Here is a 21,344-nt window from a genome sequence, read left to right on the forward strand (position 1 = left end):
GTCAGGCGCAGGTCAGTCGGGAGGGAGTTCCAGGTCTTGGCGGCCAGGTAGGAGAAGGACCTTCCTCCTGTTGTCGTTCTTCGGATGCGGGGGACGGCGGCGAGGGCGTGACTGGCTGATCGGAGATGGCGTTTGGGAGCGTAGAAGTTGATGCGGTTGTTGAGGTAGCTCGGGCCTTGATCGTGTAGGGCTTTGTGTGCGTGGGTGAGGAGACGGAAGGTGATTCTTTTGTTGACGGGGAGCCAATGCAGGTTTTTCAGATGTCCGGAGATGTGGCTGTGTCGTGGGATGTCGAGGATGAGTCTGGCTGAGGTGTTCTGGATCAGCTGGAGTCTCTTCTGGAGCTTGGCGGTGGTTCCGGCGTAGAGGGCGTTGCCGTAGTCCAGTCGGCTGGTGACGAGGGCCTGGGTGACCGTCTTCCTGGTCTCGGTGGGGATCCACCGGAAGATCTTCCGTAGCATGCGCAGGATGTTGAAGCACGACGAGGAGACGGCGTTGACTTGTCTGGTCATGGAGAGGGAGGAGTCCAGGATGAAACCCAGGTTGCGTGCGTGGTCTGTCGGTTTGGGTGCGGTGCCCAGGGCGGGGGGCCACCCGGAGTCGTCCCAGGCAGAGGGCGAGGAGCCCAGGATGAGGACTTCCGTCTTGTCTGAGTTCAGTTTCAGGCGGCTGGTCGTCATCCACTCGGCTACGTTTTTCATCCCTTCGTGAAGGTCGGCTCTGGCGGCGGCGGGGTCGTTGGTCAGGGAGAGGATCAGCTGGGTGTCGTCAGCGTAGGAGATGATGTTGAGGTTGTGTTGGCGTGCGATGGCCGCAAGGGGGCTCATGTAGACGTTGAAGAGGGTGGGGCTCAGCGAGGATCCTTGAGGGACGCCGCAGATGACTTCGGTAGCCTCTGACTTGTACGGTGGTAGACGACTCTCTGTGTTCTTTCGTCGAGGAAGGAGATGATCCATTCCAGTGCCTTCTCCTGGATTCCGACGTTGCTGAGGCGCTGCACTAGGGTGCGGTGGCAGACAGTGTTGAATGCCGCGGAGAGGTCTAGGAGGATGAGGGCCGCTGTTTCTCCGTTGTCCATCAGGGCTCGGATGTCATCGGTGGCAGCGATGAGGGCGGTCTCGGTGCTGTGGTTGGCTCGGAAGCCAGACTGTGAGCGGTCGAGGGATCCATTCGTCTCGAGGAAGGCGGCCAGCTGTTTGTTGACGGTCTTCTCGATGAGTTTGGCTGGAAACGGGAGGAGCGAGATGGGGCGGTAATTCTTGAGTTCGGTGGGGTCCGCTGTAGGTTTCTTGAGTAGGGCGCTGAGTTCGGCGTGCTTCCAGCTCTCCGGGAAGGTGGCGGTGTCGAAGGAGGTGTTGATGATGTCCCGCAGGTGGGGTGCGATGACAGCGTCGGCCTTGTTGAAGACGTGGTGAGGGCAGGGGTCGGTTGGAGATCCGGAGTGGATGGAGTTCATCATGCGGACGGTGTCTTCGGTGCTGATAGGAGTCCAGGCGCGGAGGGTGGTGGTGGGGGGCGGTGGTTCGGTCGTGGCGTGCGTCGGTTGAGTGCTGAAGCTGTTGTGTATGTCCGCGATCTTGTTGTGGAAGTAGGAGGCGAGGGAGTTGCAGAGGTCTTGCGATGGGGTGATGTCGTTGTTTCCGGCGTTGGGGTTGGAGAGCTCTTTCACGATGTTGAAGAGTTCCTTGCAGTTGTGTGCGTTGTTGTCCAGCCGGTCCTTGAATGCAGTTTTCTTGGTGGCGCGGATCAGTTGGTGGTGCTTCCGGGTGGCAAGCTTGAGGGTGGTCATGTTGTCCGGTGTTGGTTCCCTTCTCCAGCCTTTCTCGAGGGCTCGGCAGTTCTTCTTGGAGCTCTTGAGTTCGTCGGTGAACCATGGGGCCTTCTTGCTGCCGGGTCTGCTGGGCGGGGTCCTCAGTGGGGCGAGTTCGTCCGCGCAGTTGCTGATCCACTTCGTGAGGTTGTCGGCGGCCTGGCTGGGGTTCGCTGAGCTGGCCGGGGGGTACTGGCTCAGGGAAGCGGCGAGCTGGTCGGCTGTGATCTTGTTCCAGCTTCTTCGAGCAACCTGTTGCTGGTGGTGGTGGATCGTACTGTTACCACTGTTATATAAGAGTCTACCCCAGACCACTTGTCCTAAAATGTGCTCCCTGAATATGTAATTCATAGCACATTGAGGCCAGGTGCGCCTACGATGCAGAACCCCATGGTAAGGTGGAGTCCACTTTCTGAGAATTATTTTATTTTATGTATAGAGCATGATTCGTGGAAGCGCCCACTGAGGGCAGTGGACAGGGTAGGTATATGTGATAGTTGTACACCCATCCTAATAGGTTTCCTTGGCAGCAGCTATTTTGCTCCCTTAATCCTGCACAACCTACTGCAGATAAGAAGCAGCAGTTCTTGTTCTTCTTTGAACATTTTGTTAATTCTTGTTGTGTGTCCCGGGGTGGGAGCTGCACTTTTGCTCTGTGCACTTCCCTTTGTTTTAGTTTTTAAGGCGATGAACAAAGGCGACAATGCTGGAGAAGTGTGGCTCACTGGTTAGAGCAGGCAGACCCTGAAGCAGAGGTCAGACCCGGGACCAGGGTTCAATTCCCGACGCGGCAGGGTCTTGAGCTCAAATGGACTTGATAATTCTCGCTTCGGTGCCTGACCTAATCATGGGTTCACACTCTGCAACTCTGGGCATTAAGCTTGCTTAATCTCCACAACGCCCCCCCCCCCCCGCGGCGGGATGCCTGGCTTTCACCTTGGGGATGCCCTGTAGGGGCTATCTCACAGGAAAAAACCAGGACGGGTTCCCAAGGCAAGCGCGGAGATACCCCTTTGGGGGTCGAATCTGGCGCTATATAAGAACATAATAATAATGCTGCCGGGCTGCACAGCCGTGTCGCTGTTAGTTAAGGAAGACGACTTTTGTTGACAGATCACAAGCGTGGACATGAGGTATGCTTTCTACAAAATGCCGCCTTCTTTCTGTATGTGACAGATGGAGAGTGTCCCTCTCAAGTTTAAGGTGCAGGTAAAGTGCTGGTTCTTTCAGGAGAAAATGCCAGGTTCGCTGCTTGCAACTAACATGTAGTCAAAACATACACCTAACACTACCCAATAATAACAACTGGCAGTGGTACCTTTCACAGCACTGTAAATAATGGGTGTATTAGCAGGTCGCGTGTTCTTGATCAAGGAAGCGGTTGGTCAGCAGGGATTTTTCTCTGCATTTATGTTTTTGTGCTTCTTTATGTTATACGAGAACTGTTTGACAGAAGAGGTTAACAAAGGTAAACTGATCTCGGGATGCTGAGACGCTGCTTTGGAGTTGTCCAGCTCGAGCAACACAGATTTCAACAGCGAGCCCTTAACCGACTGACCTTCCTTACTGAAGTTCTTGTTTTTCTGCTAGATTTCTCCCAGCAAATATGGTGTAAATAGTTATGTGTGTGTTTTTTAAGGAAAATAAAAAATACATCAGTATAATGTGCTCCCCTTTCAATATAGAGTTTGCTAATGCAGTCTTTCTATTCAATAGTGCTGTAACTAACAAGTGCTCCAGTTACCCCTTTTAACGATACTCTGATTGTTACCCTTGCATAGATACAAGGTTTGCACTTCGGAATTACACTCAGTAAGGGCTTAACTCACTGTTTTCTTTGGATGGCCACTATTTCCTCCTTTTCCAGCCTTGGTGCCTCAAACAATAAAATGTTTCATTTGCCCCTGAGCAAAATGTGCCTGTTTATGTCACCATGGCACATACAATAGTTACCGTGAACCAACCCGAAACTGACATCTCAGACCTCTCTGTGCACTTTATGTGTTTAACTTGGCAAGACCTGTCTGGCCGCCTTTGCCAATAAAATATCACCAGGTTGGCATTGGCATTCCTCTCTGCACACTGGTAAATTCTCGTTGTCCTGTTACTAAATGGGTCAATTTGTGGCACGTGGTATTTAGAGTATTTACATGTGAGCTATCAGACATCTGAGGGGTGGAACATTCAAATCCTAGTGGTTGAAATCAATAGACACTATTCATTAGCAAAAAATGACACAAAATAGCACCAGAAACTCGGTCTAAGATGGCTGTATATTTCGTACCATGGAGGTCGTTTACTGTTAGTGCTTGTAAGTGACATCACTTCCACATTTTGTCATCCTTAGAATGGTACTTGAACAAGGGAATGATACAGTGATTAGGCTGGGATAGAGGGTAGCTAAATCAGTTTTATGGGAAATGTAAGGCACTTTCTTGATTAGCTGCTATATTCTGATTTTTGTATAGCTTCAGAGGGGCGGGCAGATGGGAAACATCCTTTATGACGCAACTTTTACCACGCAGTACCTTTACAACGCAGGTTTTTCAACGCAAGTCATTACAACGACTTGCGCTGGGGGGCGCTCTAGGATAGGTAATAGTTTAATTTACTATCCAACACCTTCCCTACTATCCACGGGGACTGGAGTTGGAATAGTAAATTAAACTATTCACTATCCAGCACCCCCCAACGCAAGTCGTTGTAACGACTTGCGTTGAAAAACCTGTGTTGTAAAGGCATGCGTGGTAAAAGCATGCGTTGTAACAACGTACATCCCGGGCAGATGTTGCAACCATACTGCCTGACTGGCTGCTGTGAATAGCACTATAGGTTGTAAAAAAGTAACTTATGGCATGCTACAGACGAAAGTAAATTTTTTTAAACAGAGTTTTATATAGCACGAACTTGACCCAGTATCAGAGCGCTTTACGTAGCACCAGTTGCGTTACATGAGGACACATTCATTTTTGTTAGGCACAGGGAGATTAAGTGATTTGACCAGAATCCCAGGATGTTTAGCGTCATTGCTGAGACTCGAACCCGGTTCCCCAGATTCGAGGTCGAAGCCCTAGCTGTTTGGCCAATTCTTCTCCCCATTCATTTAGTCATTCACATAATGTGCCACATATGAGGCACTTACCTTACACATTGTGACTGAAAAAATGTGTGGAAAATGTTAGAGAACTGACACAACCCCCTTTTCATATATCGTTTAGTAGCAAAAACAAGTGTACCAATACCTAAACTGTCAGCAGCACACTGGTGCAACAAGTACGAACTTTAATCACAGTGCACATGTGGGATTTGTGACATGGCTGAAAACTGTACTTCTGGGTTTACCTGTTTGTAAGTGCCTTAAAACAGTTTTTACTTTTGAAAACTAGTGACCAAGTGGTCACGCAAGGAGCATGCAAATTCCGGACATACAATTCAGTTGAATGGACTACTCCCAGGATTTAGCAATATTAGTCACAGCTCGTTTTAACCCCTTGCATGCTGATGACGGCCCCCATCCCTCATGTACTACGGTGCTCGTACACTGATGACGGCTGGGGGCCGTCATAAACTCGCCCACTCGCGATTTTGCCGCACAGGCGCAGAATCGCGGCAGCATGCAAGGGGTTAAGGTGTATTTTGAGTAAATAAATTATGCAGTGAAGTGCAGACAACGGTTATTTTGAGTAAATATATCGAGGCTATTCAGTTCTAGAGGAAGACCCAGAGCGGTTGGTCACCAGGGACGGCATGCTTGCCAACCTACTCTATCTACAGTTCATTCAACACTTCACACACAAACTACCTAGCTCTCTCAATCTTACTTTTTTTTCAATCTACATCGCCTCCACTGCATTGATTTTTAATTTATATTCAGAGCGAGTTTACCCCCGGCGCTGTGCTCTGCCCTCCCCTCCGCTGCCATTTTGTTGATTGTTGTTGTCCTCGTCAGCCCGCCCCGCCTCCCAGCTGAGACGCCCTCGCCCCTCCCCTTACCACTTCCCATTTATGCCCTATGTCCCAACGTGCAGCGTTCACGCGCAGCGATCGCGCCCCATTCGCGCCGAAGGTGCGCCAAAGGTAAGCCCGTCTACGCCCGTCCGCGCCTGGACCGCGCCCAGCGCCAGACCCCCTGCCCCTCGCGCTGCCCAGCCCTCCCGCATTACCTACGATGCCGCCACCCTCCTAGCCCTTAACCCCGGTCGCGCCCCCAACTGCGTCCAAGCCGCTCCAGGACACACTCATGGACCTTTCTCCTGCCACTCCTGCAAATTCATCGGCACCGACAACATCCCCGCTACGACCACACCACAGATTCCCGACCCCAATCACCTACAATGCATCCTTCTCAACACCCGATCGGTCCACAGACACGCCATCGACCTATGGAATCTACTAGACACCATCTCTCCAGACGTCGCCTTCCTAACAGAAACATGGATGAACGCTTCCTCCGCCCCAGACATCACCATTGCCATCCCTGAAGATTATAAGATCACACGCAAGGACCGTACCGGCCACACAGGAGGAGGAATCGCTATCGTCCATAAAAAATCAATCCGCATCTCAACCAGCTCAGACGTCAACCTCGCCAACTCTGAACACCTTCACTTCCAGATCCACATCGACCCCAAGACCACACTCAGAGGCACCCTCCTCTACAGACCACCAGGACCCCGCGCAAAATTCAGTGAAGACATCACGGACTTCATCACTCCACACGCGCTCCCCTCCAAAGATTACATCCTTCTGGGAGACCTCAACTTTCACCTTGAAAAGAACAACGACCGCAACACCACCACCCTCTTGGACAACCTCACCAACCTCGGACTTAAACAACTGGTCACTTCCCCCACCCACATCGCAGGCCACACACTCGACCCCATCTTCACCTCCAGCAATCATGTCTCCTTCAGCCATACTACGGATCTCCTCTGGACCGACCACAGCTGCGTTCACTTCACCTACAACAAGCCGAAACCCATCAACCACCTCCAACCAACTCTGCAAAGAAACTGGAACAAAATCACCATCGACCAGATCTCCTCATCGCTCCTTCTAAACACCCCAGCCCACTCTTCTAACCCAGACCAAGCCGCCGCCAACTTCACCCTATGGTTATCCAACACCGCCGACACCTTAGCACCACTGAAAAAACGTCAAAGCAAACCTGGCAGCAAGAAGGCCTCATGGTTCAACGATGATCTTAAGAAGTCCAAGAAACTCTGCCGCTCCCTTGAAAAGGCCTGGAAAAAAGACCCAAACACCAGCACCAAGGACGCCTTCAAAAACGCCACCCGCATACACCACCAACTAATCCGAAAGGCCAGGAAAACAGCATTCAAGGATCGACTAGACAACAACGCCCACAACAGCAAGGAACTTTTCAACATCGTCAAGGAATTTACCAATCCCTCGGCCAACTCCAACGACATCACCCCCTCTCAAGCCCTCTGCGACTCCCTAGCCTCATTCTTCCACAACAAAATTGCAGACATCCACAACAGCTTCGACATCCAACCCGGAGACCAACCCACCCAACCATATGATGAACATTCTCCCCCCTTGAACACCCTTAACGACTGGAACCCAATCTCCACTGAAGACACCATCCGCCTGATGAACTCCATCCACTCAGGATCCCCCACAGACCCATGTCCTCACCACATCTTCAACAAAGCAGACTCCGTCATAGCACCGCACCTCCGAGACGTCATCAACTGCTCCTTCAACTCCGCCACCTTCCCGGAAAGCTGGAAACACGCTGAACTCACCGCCCTTCTGAAAAAACCCACAGCGGACCACACCGAACTCAAAAATTACCGCCCCATATCACTCCTTCCTTTCCCGGCCAAAGTCATCGAGAAAGCTGTCAACAACCAGCTCGCCGCTTTCCTCGAAGCCAACAAATCCCTCGACTCCTCACAATCTGGCTTCCGAGCAAAACACAGCACTGAGACCGCCCTCATCTCAGCAACAGACGACATTCGAACTCTACTGGACAATGGAGACACAGTCGCCCTCATCCTCCTCGACCTCTCCGCAGCCTTCGACACAGTCTGCCACAGCACCCTTTTACAACGCCTCAGAAACATCGGAATACAAGGAAAAGCACTCGAATGGATCACCTCGTTCCTCACCGGAAGAACCCAGAGAGTCCGCCTTCCACCATTCAAGTCCGAGGCCTCTGAAGTCATCTGTGGCGTACCACAAGGATCTTCACTCAGCCCCACCCTCTTCAACGTATACATGAGCCCCCTCGCGGCCATCGCACGCCTACACAACCTCAACATCATCTCTTACGCGGATGACACTCAACTGATCCTTTCTCTCACCAATGACCCCAGCACCGCCAAAACTAACCTACACGAAGGAATGAAAGAAGTTGCCGAATGGATGAAACACAGCCGTCTGAAACTGAATTCAGATAAAACTGAAGTCCTCATCTTAGGTACATCCCCCTCTGCATGGGATGACTCTTGGTGGCCGGAAGCCCTTGGAAAAGCACCCATCCCGACAGACCACGCACAGAACCTAGGCGTTATCCTGGATTCTTCACTTTCAATGAACAGACAAGTCAGCGCTGTATCCTCATCCTGCTTCAACATTCTTCGCATGCTCAAAAAAACATTTCGCTGGATCCCCACCGAAACCAGAAAAACAGTCACCCATGCTCTGGCCACGAGCCGACTGGACTACGGAAATACCCTCTACGCAGGTACTACCGCTAAACTCCAGAAGAAACTCCAACGAATCCAAAACGCCTCAGCCAGGATCATATTAAACATCCCGCGTAACAAACACATCTCTGGTCACCTGAAAGACCTCCACTGGCTACCCGTCAATAAGAGGATCACCTTCCGACTGCTAACCCACGCACACAAATCACTCTACGACATCGGACCAGAATGCCTCAACTCACGACTGTCCTTCTACACCCCCTCCCGCCAACTACGTTCTTCCAGCCAAGCCCTCGCCACTGTACCTCGCATCAACAAGACAACCATAGGAGGCAGATCCTTCTCATACCTGGCTGCTAAAACATGGAACTCACTCCCCACTTACCTTCGCCTTACCCAGAACCACCTAGCATTCAGAAAGCAACTTAAAACGTGGATATTTGACAAGTAATCCTCTTCCCCTCCCTAAGCGCCTTGAGACCCTCTGGGTATGTAGTGCGCTATATAAATTCTTTGACTTGACTTGACTTGACTACTTTCTATCTATTTCATACAGCTCTCGACTGTATCTCTTTACCATACCACATAATTCCACTACACAAATACACTATACACCACACAATTCCACAACTAACAATCCCAATTCAAACCACATGATTTCACTACAAACAACATACATCCACTTCACTACAAACAAAAACAAGTATTTGCAATGCAATCGGTCTCGCCTTTGGGACCTTATATGTATTCAGCTATGCAGCACATTAGCGTGGGTGCTGAAACATCTAATGTTCTTTAACATAGCGTGAAAGTAAACACCAAACTGTGTGACACACCAGGTATGGGAACACATAGAGAAAAATATTGCCTTTCAGTGGGAAATCGTATAGTCCAAAGCTTTGTTTTTAATTTAAAATCAGGGCCTTCTGTGGTCATATCACTGAAAAAACAAGATTTGAAAAAAATATTATCGTCTACGGGTGCTTGTGGAATACAAGTTCTATGGACTGGAATCTAGAGAATGCTAAAGTGATTCTGGTATTTTATTGACCACTGCTGGCCATTCTCTATCAAAAAAGTTAAATAGAGGCAGTTGAACAGAAAAAAAAAATCCCTCAGCAGAAAGCAATTCTGGTATTTTACTGACCTCTACTGGTCGTTTTCTATCAAGACAGTTAAATAGAGGCAGTTGAACAGAAAAAAGTCCCTTAGCAGAAGCAGATAATAGTAAATACAGTGCATTCCTTCCCTTATCCTGTCACGCAGGGCTGTACGGTTGCCTGCTGCGTTGCATTGTGTTGCTTGAATTTTTGATAAATATGGCCCCTAGTATTTACAGTGCTATGAAATGGCAAAACTGCAGTAGTAAGAAAAGGAAGTTGTTCATACCTTCTTTAGTAAATAATACAATGTTAACCTCTTCCATGCTCGTGACGTCCGGGAGCCATCACGCGTCACGTCACGGTGGGCGTTTGCGCAGGATGGCCCACGGCTGTCCAAAACCCACCCACTAATAGAAATGCTGACACAGTGGCAGTACATTAGGGCAAGATGGCGGCCGCGCGATCGGCTGTGTGAGCCGGCGGCTCCCTTACACGGAGTCTTCATCCAAGGTTGCGGGCATCCCAGGCGGCTTCCCGAGCGATTGAAATGAGATGCAAAGACTGATTACCTGCTCTCCGGCTTCTGGTTCAGGCAGTGGATATCCGCTGTTCCGCTTGTCACTGCGGTGTGCAGTTCTAACTTTTCAGTGGCTTTGCAGCAGCGGCTTCAGTATGGCGCCAAAGGTGATCTCCAAGGCAGCACTAGCGGCGAGAGCACGGTCCGCGGCAGCTGCAACTGCAGCCTCTTTGAATGGACAAGAGGGAGGGAGTGATTTACGGAGTCTCACGAAGGGAAACGGCAGTAGTGAGAAGAAAGTCGGACCGGCTCCTAATGGGACTAACTCGAGAGGCAGTGCAAAGACAGTCCCTGCCTTGTTTAATCAACTAAATGCCAAAACTAAAAACTATGCTGTGGCGGTTAACCATGATGGCCAAGTGTTTGAGGACTCGCTGAAAGTTACTGCAGTAGAGGCGGGGGTGGCACCTGCAACTGTGATTTCTATATCGGGTAGTCTTGGCAATGATGGTAATGATGGCAGTGCGCTCCCTACGCAGGATAAAACTTCAAAGATTCCTGGGGTGCCTGTGATGGAGCAAGAATTCGCACGTAAAGCGACTTGCTCACATTCATGAACCTCGTTAACTTGTAATAGTATTAACCAATCCTGTTTGTCATTAATATTCCACTTTTACAGTACACGCGGGTGTCCCAGAGACGCTTGCCTATGTGTCTTTTAATCCTAACAATGCTTGCATACTACAGAATGGCTGCTTCGCAGAAAACCAGTCTGCGCATGCGTCGGTCATACCCATGTGATGTGACGCACTCGCAGTTTTGGAGGGATATTTCGCTCATGCGCATTGTAGCTAAAATGGCCGCTTGTCTCTAAACACGCTCTCTGCTTGCCCATGCCGCTTTTCAGTTCTATCTATTTCTGCTTAACTCTTAACCGCTATAGTTATTATGAAGTAAGGGGTGCAGTGTAGATTATCATGGTGTACAGTGTATTCATTTTTTCTGTGTTTCTAATTTGTTTTCGCTTACTTTTCATGTACCACGTATCTGTGGACCTGGGAGTGGGGAGCTGCTCCATCTTTGAAACCCAGTACAACCCTGTCACGTGATGAGGGAAAGTTCAAACTGCGCAGAAGCAACACCAAGCCAGCTGGCTTCTGAAGTTGAGATGCGCCTGGGAACGACTTTTGTGCACCGAGAGAAGATTTCGGCTGTACCTAAAACTGCACTAAATGTATTTTCTTATGTGTGCCCTATTGTTTTACACCTTTCTCATGCCCTGGGAACAGGAATGTAAGGGGTGGGTACTGATAATTGCATATTAAACATGGGAACCCAGAATTTTAGGTGGTGACAATGACCTAACCACCTCTCCTGACCAATCGTAAGTTGGGACCCTGTCACTTGCAACATTTGTGGGTGGTCTAGGGACCCGAAAAGGGTATAACTAGCCTAGTTTTAGTTAGAGAAATTGTCCGACTTGTCCAAATAGCTGACCTGTCACCGACCCTACGACTCTATAGGTGATTGAAACAGAGAGATGCGGAGCCCTCTGTCCGAATTTTCCACAAACTCCAAGGGGTGGAAATAGTCTTAAGTGCTGGCGGAGCACTTTGCTGGGAGATTCGAGAACCCAATCGGGGTTACTGGCGGATTCCGTGCAGTGAGGGGGTAGCGCAGGCGTTGCATCCGAAGCTGCAGGTGTTGATCGTGCCCTTTGGTGAGCCCAGTCCTGACCCAAAGTCCTGAGGGGTATCCTGTCCTGATTTTCCGTGAGCTGTACCTGCTCACCTACTGGCATCCTAAATCCTTGATGGCCCTTGTCCTCGTCTTTTCCAAAGCTGACCCGTGGCCAGGGTTAGTCCTCATTCCTGACTTAGGTAAATATAGTGTGGGTGTTCGTCTATCTATCCTCTTTTTCTCCTCTTTTAATAAAGCCTCTATGCCCATGATATCCTCTCTGTTATCTCCAACGTCGTATATGCAAACTGCTTATTAGTATGTTCCATTTTTTCCCTTTCCTGTAGGGCATATTGAACTGTATTGCTTGAATAGAGTGATGACTTTATTGATGTTTAGGATCTAATGCCCAGATGCATCAAACTTCTTTTTTGCGAATCCTAATTTGCGAAAATTACCGAATCGCAAATTAGGATTCGCAAAATGGTATGCATCATTATTTTCGCATTTTTTTTGCAATTCGGTAAAAATCGCAATTTTTACCGAATCGCAAAAAAAATGTGATTTGGAAATTGCGAATTCGCAATTCCCATTCATTCCTATGGGCTGAAATGCCCTTAGGAATGAATGGGAATTGCGAATTCGCAATTTCCAAATCGCAATTCAACAAAGCATTTCAAGGGTGGAGAGGGGGGTCCAAATGACACCCCCCTGCACCCATGAAATGCACTTTTAGCTATAAGTTACATACACACATGTCATAAGGACATGTGTGTCTGTAACTTAACAGTTTAAAAAATGCATTTTTGTGCATTATTAAACATTTTTGCAAATTACCACGAGGTTCAAACTCGTGGTAATTTGCACTTGCTATTTTGAAATTCGCAAATTTTTACACAATGATGCATTGCATTTAAGGAATCGCAAAATTGCGATTCCTTAAATGCAATCGCATTTTAGAAATTCGCAAAATTAGCGATTTTGGACAAAATCCAATGATGCATATCAACAAGCATTTTTGGAGTCGCAAACGGCCGATTTTAAGGAATCGCACCGTTTGCGATTCCAAAAATGGTTGATGCATCTGGGCATATGTTTAGTTTAATAGATAGACTAAGATTAGGGTTTGAATCACTTAGGGTTCTTTAGAAATTCACTGACTAATGTGTTTTAAACTTATCCACCCTAGTATAAGCCTGAAACTGAATAGCATGTTCCCTGTTACCCTTACCCAGTAGATTTTCCACTTGCACTCAATGGTGCTTGCCCTTATCCATAGCTACATTATTATTGTAATCTTGATCATTGATGTTCTGATTTGCATCAGTTTTATTCTCTTGTCACTTTGAATTTTGCTTACTATATAAAATCCTTAAAACCCCCCAGGTGTCTGTGGTCATTAAAGAATTACAAAGTGTTATTGAATGAATAGAGTATTTTAGGATTATCATGCCTCCTGTCTACAACTAGCTCCTGATTCATTTGAGAATATATGTACCTGTGGTAAGTCAGGTACCATGGTAATAGTGTTAAAGAAGACACATACAAAGTACTGATAGTGGTGTGTAAACTTGCCCGACTCACAAAATAGTGTCACAATCACGTCAGGGGCCCAAGTGCGTGAAAATCTGGTAAACTCAGAGCCGGATGACCTGCGCGCTCTATCAGTATTTTTCTGGTAGCAGAGATATGGTTAGGACTAACGGTGGGCGGCCAGCTACGCTCCGTCTGCGGAGTGTGCGTAGTGCCGCCTACTCCGCATTTTGCGGAGCTGGCGGAGCCAGGCGGCACTACGCACGCTCCGCAGACGGAGCGTAGCTGGCCGCCACCCGCCTCCCTCCCGCCCTCCCTAAATACTTTGAAATAAAAGAATCAAATAATTTAAAAAGCACTTACCCTGCCGCCGCTGCCCGCCGCGTCCCCGGGGCTCACTATCTTCCGTCTTCCGTCATCTATACTAATGCGCATGCGCGGGCGGCCGCGCATGCGCATTAGTATAGATGACGGAAGACGGAAGATAGTGAGCCCCGGGGACGCGGCGGGCAGCGGCGACAAGGTAAGTGCTTTTTAAATTATTTGATTCTTTTATTTCAAAGTATTTAAGGAGGGCGGGAGGGAGGCGGGTGGCGGGGCTGGCGGCCAGTGGTGTTTGCGGAGTGGGGCTACGCGGAGTGCGGAGGTGGGCGTAGTTTCTCGCCCACTTCGCGTAGCTCCGCGAAGCCCCACTCCGCGAACTCCGCCCAGGGTTAGTTAGGACTAGTTAAGATAGGTAGATAAGATAGTTTCTGTTGAACCGTGAAAAATAAAATGTGCTGCTAAATATTTTTGCTGCTAAAATAAGGATTGTTATTGCATTTAAATGTCATAGAATAAGATTATTATATCTCATGAAATACTAAGTACATATTACTAACCAATTGTGAGTGATTGTTTTCGTGTTGTGGGGATCCCCGGGGAAATAAAATAGCAGGTGGTGAGTAGAATCCACTTGGCTGTGAGGTCACTGGCTAGGAGGGAGATTAGTGCATGGTTAGGCAGGACTGGAAGCGCTAATTAGGATTTTCATGAATTAATTGATGTGTAAATGTTAGCTACGAATACCTTGATGAAACTCCCGTTGTGACATCACCTAGTAAGGGTCACGGATGGCAGGAGTAATAGGTTCTTTGGAGCTTGAATGACAGCAAAGGAGGACGCTGGTGAAAATTTGACTTAGTATATATCCCGGAAAGAAGTGGATTAGTCAAAAGAGTAGCAGGTTCTCTATTGCTTGTGTGAAGAGGATAGGCAGAAGAGATCTATCCGTAGTGAATGAAAAGTAGACAAAAGTGGTTTACTTGCAGTAAAAGAAAAACCCTCTTTCTTTTTAAAAACCTCAAGCACGAGGGGGGCGTGGCTAGCAGCCGGCGATGGCGGCAGCTTAGAAGGAGAGCTCCGTGATTGAAGCGGCTCCCAGAGAAATCCGTCCATTTATCCTTCAACAGAATTTCCCAGGCGGGACGGCAACGAAGCCCAGGACCGGGGGCAGTAAATCAGACCAGCGGGACCTCAATCCGAGGTCGGGAAGAGCAGTTTTGACCGTACCCCGTGTGGGCCTGTGTGCAACATCCGGGCCGGGGAACAGAGTGCGCTGCAGACCTGGCAGGAAGCGGCCCGTCTCGGGCAGAGATTCACCGGAAGTGCCCGGCCGCGGACAGCGACGGCAGAAAAGAAACCGGGGCATCCAGCCAATACCACCGGACTTCAGGAGCCCGGAGTGCGTGCCTGGGGGCCCGTCTGAGGTGAGGGGGAGACAGACCCGGACGGCCGGCAGGGACGGAGAACGGCGCTCAGTGCGGCGACATCGGGACTAGTGACCACCATCTTGAGTCACTGTAAAGCCCTGCTTCAGCCGCTGCAGACCCGACGCGGCGGCCAGAGCGCTGGGACAGGCGGCGGAGGAACCCGCGCTGCCTAATTGACCGCACTGTAGCTTCTGGGCCCCCCCGCTGACCAAGGGCGCACTGAGAGGCGGAGAGCCCGGGTGCACAATAGACCTGATGACGCCCCCACCCAGTGCGGACTCCGAGAGCAGATGAGCATCCACGCGGGGCAATCACCCTAAATCCAGTCAGATCTGCCTGGAGGTGTCACGGGCCCCACGTCAGCACCAGGGGAACCAGGCGGTAGATCCGACGGCCACAGGACAAGGGCGGCGCACGTGGAATTGGAGGGGAGCAGAGGACGCTCTTCCAGGGCGAAAACAATCTATTGCCTGCCCCACGAAAGAGTCTGAGACTCGGCTGGCAACCTCACCCCACCGAACTTGTAAGGGCACCACCAGACTACGGAGACCCTGTCATACCTGCTGTCGTCACTGGCCGCAGGAACCACAAACAACTCTCAGGGGGTACACCTAACCCCTAAACACAGCGTGGGCCCCTGGACTGTCCCCGGTAGCTGTCTGGGGAAGGGAAGATTGGAACGACCCCAGAGGAACCAGGGGTAAAACGCGAACACAAAGTTAGACCGGCCCAGGAGACACCGGATACAAACACTTTTGGCGAGACCCGCACCCAAGATGGCCGGCAAGGGGCCGAAAAACGTGGCGGCGCAGTCGCGCCTGGACCGGTTTGCATACGAAAAGCCCGGCTCTCCCTCACCGGACGCCAAATCACAATCGGGCAAGACGGCCAAAGCGACCGGTGGCAAGAAGGCGACCATAGACGACGTCATGCGGGCCCTCACGCAGGTGCAAGCCACGGTGGGGTCGATCTCAGCCGAAATCACACTTATAAGGGCGGACTTTCATAAGATGACAGAGAAGGTGAATAATATGGAGGTGGTGACCAAATCCTTAGTTGAAGACGTGTCGGAGCTGCAGATTAGTATGGAGCGCATCTCAAAAGAAAATAAGGAACTGCGCGACAAGCTCGATGACCAGGAAGGGCGCTCGAGGCGGAACAACATCCATATAATAGGTGCGCCGGAATTGGAAGACACGAGGGCGATGGACCTATATGTGGAGAACCTAATCAAGGAGACCCTAAAGCCCAAAGGACTCTCCGCCTTCTTCACAGTGGAAAGGGCGCACCGGGTCCCGGGGGGACGCCATAAGACGGGCGCTAACCCCAGACCGATCATAGCGAGGCTCTTCAATTTCAGGGATCGGGACGCCATCCTACAGGCGGCAAGGAACTCGCCCCCTATTAAGATCCAAAATGCTACACTGGCATTCTTTCCGGACTACACAGCCGAGGTTGCACGGAGGAGGAGAACCTTTTTCGAAGTCAAAAAAGAACTGAGAGCCAGGGAAATCCCGTATTCAATGCTTTTTCCGGCCAAGCTTCGGGTCGTGGCAGACAACAAAACTTGGTTTTTTGATTCCCCGGAGGTGGCGCAGGAATGGCTAGAGGGATGGAGGACGGCGGGCCTCCCTCGTCGCTCCAACAGGCAGAACAAACACCGTACTGCTGAATCCCGACAGGGCTCCCAAGCCAACGACGAGGATGCAGAGATACATTCCCCTTTGGCTGAACATCATGAGGAAAGTGCCGACGGAGAACAATGAGTCACTGCTAATGTCTGGTTGAACTGATGACGACGACGACCGGCAGGGCCGCCTTGGACACTGGGCGGAGGGGCCTCCGCAGCTGAGGAAGGGGGCCGCTGACCACGGAGAGTCCTTCACCCCAGCGAGCAAGTACTATGTTATGGGTTGGGATCAGGCACTCTGCTGAGTTGGGGGGGGGGGGGCAGTTTTGAGTCCGTTGAGCAGGGGGGCAGGGAGGGGGGGAGTTGGGGGTAGGATGGGGTTTTGGTTCTTAGTTTGTACACAGGGTCAAGACAGCTACGATGGGGCACACGAGCGTAGAATGGTAGTGTCGCGATACAGCGCACAGGCTCACTTCACAGGCTTCCTGGTCCTCCACGCGCGCACATTTTCCGTCCGCACACCCAAACATGATGGGGGGGGGGGCACTAATATAGGGCAGGCATCCCCGTTAAGCCTCATGTCCTGGAACGTGAGGGGTCTGGGAGACAAAATTAAACGGGGGCTGGTCCTGCAGAGTATAAAAAGGTTGACTCCCGCCCTGGTCCTACTACAGGAAACACACCTCACCGGCACAGCCACACGGGCCCTAGATAGGAAAGGCTACAGCATGGTGGTCCACTCTGAGTTTACGAGAGGGTCCCGGGGCACAGGGATATTAATGCATCGCTCGTCCAGGTTCATAACCCAATCAGTTAAAGTTGACACTCAGGGGCGCTTCGCGGCGGTACATGGGCAGTGGGAGGGAAAGCCGCTTAACGTGGTCTCGGTGTACATCCCGCCGGCACTGCACACCATAGCTCTCCCGGAACTGGGGAAATTTTTGTTAGACCTTCCAGAAGGGGATCTTATCGTGGGAGGTGATTTCAATGCAGTGGCACACGAGTCCCTAGACCGCCACCCAGTGCGTACACAAACACCGGGGCCCTCCAGATTACATGACTTCATGGAAGCGCAGGGTTTAGTAGATATATGGAGGCAGTTCCACCCAGAAGACCGGCAGTACACATATTACTCGGCAGTTCACGACAGCCTATCGCGGATTGACTATTTCCTGACGTTGGGGGGGGGGTCTCCTCAATTTCACTGACTCTCAGATCAGACCGTGAGGGGTCTCCGATCACTCCCCGCTGACACTGACTCTGTCCAGTCAGGAACGAACCCATAGACGAGTTTACCCTATCTACCCGGGTTACCTCAGGGAACCGGGCATAGCCAGGGCTTTGAAGAGAGGTACGCGATCTTACCTCACCGAAAATGCAGGATCGGTGGCGTCACATACAATCCTGTGGGAGGCCTACAAGACGGTTCTTCGCGGGCAGGCGATCTCAGTAATCACACAGCACAAGCGCACACAGCGTCAGGAACTGATAGATCTAGAGGAACAACTTGACAAGGCAACACAGGACCACGAGGGGAACCCGACTGGGGTCACCCAACACACGCTCCGACTGTGCCAGCAGCGTCACACCGACTTTCTATGCCGCAGGGTGAGGGACAGTATGTCAGCAACTACGAGTAGGGTGTATGACATAGGAGATAAAGCAGGGAAGCTCCTGGCGTGGTTGGAGAAGACACGGGGAGGCCAGAGGGCCATACTGCAACTGAAGGACCCTAGTGGTGAGATACATACCAGTCCGGCGCGAATAGTAGAACTCCTGGCAGACCATTTTCACTCAGTGTACTCCCCTGAGTATGAGGTCACACGAGAGATGGCGGAGGGCTCTCTCATAGGAGTGCCGACCCGCACTCTCCCACCAGACCAACGGGACGAGCTTGACTCCGACCTGACGGCTGAAGAAATACAGATAGCCATAGCAGCATTACACCCAGGGAAAGCGCTAGGCCCCAATGGTGTGCCGATAGAATGGTACAAACTCATGTCCGAAACGCTATCCACACCATTGCTCCATATGTTCCGGGAATGTCAGGAACAGGGGCGACTGCCTCCTGATCAGCGCACGGCCACAATCATCGCAATACCTAAGCCCGGCAAACCCCCTGAAGAGTGCGGATCACACCGCCCGATCTCCCTCCTCAACGCCGAGAGTAAAATTCTGGCAAAATTGTTGGCCACCAGGCTACTGCCCCATCTGGCGCACCTGGTACACCCGGACCAGTCGGGCTGTATGCCACACCGGAGTACGGCGCTGAATTTGCGACGGCTGCACGGGGTACTAGCCCAAGCCCCACAGTTAGAGGAGCCGGCAGCGGTGCTGTCACTGGATGCCAAACTGGCGTTTGACATGGTGGAGTGGCGCTATCTCTTTGCGGTCCTGGAACACATGGGTATTGGCTCGAAATTCATATCATGGGTCAGACTACTGTACACCGAACCCGTGGCAAGGGTGACCGCGAACGGACACATCTCAAGGGAGCTTCCGCTGGCAAGGGGCACGAGACAAGGGTGCCCACTCTCGCCGCTGCTATTCGCCTTAGTGCTGGAACCCCTGGCCACGATTATCAGAACCACCCAGCTGCTGAAAGGCATACAGTGGGGAGGTGGATGGGAAGATAGGGTTTCCCTGTATGCCGACAACATGCTCGTCTACCTCATGGACCTCACGAACGGTATCCCGGTCTTACTGGCACTGTGCGAGAGCCACGGTGCAGCTTCAGGCTATAAACTTAACTGGTCCAAGTCCATAATTTATATGGTGCAGGGCGACCTTCCGGTCTTACCTACGGATTGCCAATTGCTCGTAGAACCCATCTCCTTTAAGTACCTAGGGATCCAAATTACAAGGGAACACACAACCTTCCTTGACCTGAACCTTAAGCCCCAGCTGGACAGGCTGAAGGCAGACGTGCGCCTCTGGAAGAATCTCCCCTTGACACTTCTAGGTAGGGTGGCGCTCTTTAAGATGATGGCGCTGCCTCGCTTCCTATATGTTCTGGAAAACACGCCGGCGATGGTCCCCGTATGATTCTTCCGCCACGTGTCGGCGCAATTGTCAGGCCTCCTGTGGGGAGGCAAACTGGCCAGGGTTGCGCAGTTGAAATTAACTAGAGACTGCTACAGTGGGGGGATAGCCCTCCCCAACCTTGAACTGTACTATTGGGCAGCTCACCTTAAGGTGATCAACCAGTGGGTCCACGCAGCACAGGACGACCCGGCTTACATGGCGGATAGACACCAACTGGGCGCAACCACCCTTCTGGCCCCACTCTACAACAAAGGAATGGTGAGGAAGTTGGAAGGACCTACCAGACACACTGTATCTATATGGCACAAAGCTCAGAGGTGGCTGGCATGGGAGGGAGTGATCACTAAACTCACACCACTATGGGATGCCAAGGCCCTCGGTAACCTGCGCAGTTCTAAAGGGTTTGATCAATGGGATAACAACGGGATCTCCACGGTGGGCGACCTATGGACAAGAGAGGGCGTGCTCTCCTTTGCGACCCTGAGGGAGCAATACGACCTTGGGGTGACTGAAACATATAGATACATACAAATTAGGCACCCACTCATGTCTGCGTTGGAGCCAGGTGTGACAGTTCCGGAATCGGCTCCGTTAGAGGACCGACTGCTTACGGACTACATGGAGTCAAGTGCAACCTCCCTCACTTACCGCAAACTACTGAACAACCTACTGGATCCACTAGGGAAGCTGAAGGAATATTGGGAAGACAAGATAGGGGACCTGAATGAGGCAGACTGGAACGCAGCTCTGGCATCACCCAGGGAGGCAGGTATTTCCACCCGATTCAGATTGGTCCAATTCAAAGTATTACATAGGGTTTACTACACCCGCACGACACTATATAAAATACACAGGGCAGAACACCCATATTGCCTGAGGAATTGTGGGGAGGAGGGTACACTGTTCCACACTGTATGGACCTGTCCAAATATACAAGACTACTGGAGGCGTGTCACACGCACGATCAGCCAGACCCTCCAGAACCCGTTCACGCCTGACCCTAGAGTTTGCCCAACAGACTTGTCACTGCATGCGAAAAGATGGGTGATCATTGGTGTGATGCTGGCAAAGCGGGATATCGCGAAAAATTGGGGGGCACTGGAGACACCGACACTGGTGCAGTGGTGCAGAAACATGGACATGCTTATGGTGACAGAGAGGGCAGTGTACCAACAGAGACTTAATCCACGCAAATGGAACAAAATTTGGACACCCTGGAACACTTACAGAGGGGACATTTGTGAGCCTCTGCCTGAAGAGGAAGATGGGGACAGCTCAGGGGATGATGAGGATATGGAGTAGTGGGAGGGAGCGAGGAGTAGGAATCAGAAGCAGCACACGACGCGAGGCCCTGGGAACTGTAAGTGCAGGCGAGAGTGTTATTATCAGTGACTGCTTAAAAGGCTGCTAGATGCCTCTAGACGCACCAATGTTACAATAGATTCCTGTCACGGATCGTGAACTTTGACCCTTGAAGTAGCAAGTTTAAAATTGGGGGGGTAAAATGTAAAAAGTTGCTCTATTGATTGTAGGCAGCTGAATGTTGACGCTGCTCTGAAGAACGACTCACCGTTACTCTGTACCATGTGATAGCAACA

Source organism: Lissotriton vulgaris, chromosome 12 (assembly GCF_964263255.1).
Source record: "Lissotriton vulgaris chromosome 12, aLisVul1.2, whole genome shotgun sequence".
Classification (NCBI taxonomy): domain Eukaryota; kingdom Metazoa; phylum Chordata; class Amphibia; order Caudata; family Salamandridae; genus Lissotriton; species Lissotriton vulgaris.